Source organism: Pteropus alecto, unplaced genomic scaffold (genome assembly GCF_000325575.1).
Source record: "Pteropus alecto unplaced genomic scaffold, ASM32557v1 scaffold170, whole genome shotgun sequence".
Taxonomy (NCBI): Eukaryota; Metazoa; Chordata; class Mammalia; order Chiroptera; family Pteropodidae; genus Pteropus; species Pteropus alecto.
This window is the reverse complement of record NW_006429634.1, coordinates 17799-19311: the sequence shown is the minus strand read 5'-3', so window position 1 is coordinate 19311 and position 1513 is coordinate 17799.

Below are 1513 nucleotides of genomic sequence, written 5' to 3'. Positions count from 1 at the left end.
GAATAGGGCTTTGCCTGATAACCTGGCATCAAGGCCAGTGCTGAGTGTGATTGTGAAGATGAACACTTGGCGGGGCGGTGAGGTGGACAGAGTAGTTTGCCCCACACTGAATGGCCCCAGACTTGGCCATTCCTTTGCATCTTCCCTTCCTGTCAGCATTGACTTAGCCATCAGTGGGCCTGAGTTGACCACCCTTATTTATACTTCTACTGCGCAGCCTTGAATGTAACCTGGGTTGCCAGGGGCAACCAGTTAAACAAGATGGCCTTGGTAGCTGAATACTGCCACCTTGTCTTCTACGTTTCCAATCTCCCTTATCCGAGGCCTTTTCTGTTGGGTTTCCCGTGGTGGCTGCCTGGACCACTGAAGGTGCTAGAAGTCTCAGGAAGGCCATGGCCACCATGGCTTCACTGCATGAAGAGGAAATCCTGTCATGGCCCTCACGTCCCCAGTCTGCACACTGGTGGGTGAGGCAGTCCGCATCCTTAAACTTTTCATTTCAGACACCTTCCCGGTAGCCCAAGCCATGCCAAGTTCTGTGCTGTAGGCATTGGAAAGACCACACATTGCCCCTGTTAGATGTTTCCAAGCCTCCACGACCTTGATATTGGGAGGAGAGAACTGTTAAATAAGGTCCTGACATGGCAGGTTTCGTGTCCTACAGCGGCTGGGCCCTTGGCTCTGAGAAGGGTTGGGGTGGAAGGCAGATTCTCTGGCTTGAAGGACCTCTGCAGAATAAAGAGTCCTATGTCCTCATGTCATGGATCAGAAACTAAAGCCTGAATCAGGAAGGGGACTTGTCCAGACACCAAGCAGGTCAGTGGCTGAGTTGGAACCAGAATACAGGTCTCCTGACATCCCAGCTGGTGCCTAGTCCAATCCCTGCCAGCCTGAGCACAAAGCCCAGGCTAACGGGGGTGGGGGTGGGGGTGGGGGTCTCTTCCTCTGCACTTGCTCCCATTGTCTCCTGGTGGGGGGCTGCTGCCCCACAGCATGGCCCCAGCCTCCACCCCTGCTCTAGACCTGCTCTCCGGGAGCCTGTCTTCAGGGTGCAGTGAATTCCAGGATGCGTGTCCTTGGGCACATGGGTCGTGCTCCCTCTGCGGGCTGTGTCTGTGGGTTGGGGTGGGCCCAGGACCTGCTTTTAATGACACAGTATTTCAGGATTCAGGCAGCTGGACTCCGTGTGCTCCAGCAGGTAAATTACAGGCTTAGCAAGTCAAAAATCAAATAAACACTCCAACTGCCTCAGCTGCTCCAAGGAGAACAGTGGTTTCCGGGAACCTCCCCACGCAGCTCAGCCTAATTATCGACTCCCCCAGGACAGGGGCCTTTTCTTTGGCTCAGAGGCCCCAAGAAACAGGACAGGACTTGGGCACACGGGGTGACCAGCCTGTTCTTACCTCCTAGACTCCAGCAGACACTGACAGTGTCTGGCCAGAGGCGGCCCAGGCACCGTGCTCTGGGGCAATGGATTGCTCCTTCGCATGGCAGGAGCAGGAAACCAGTTCAT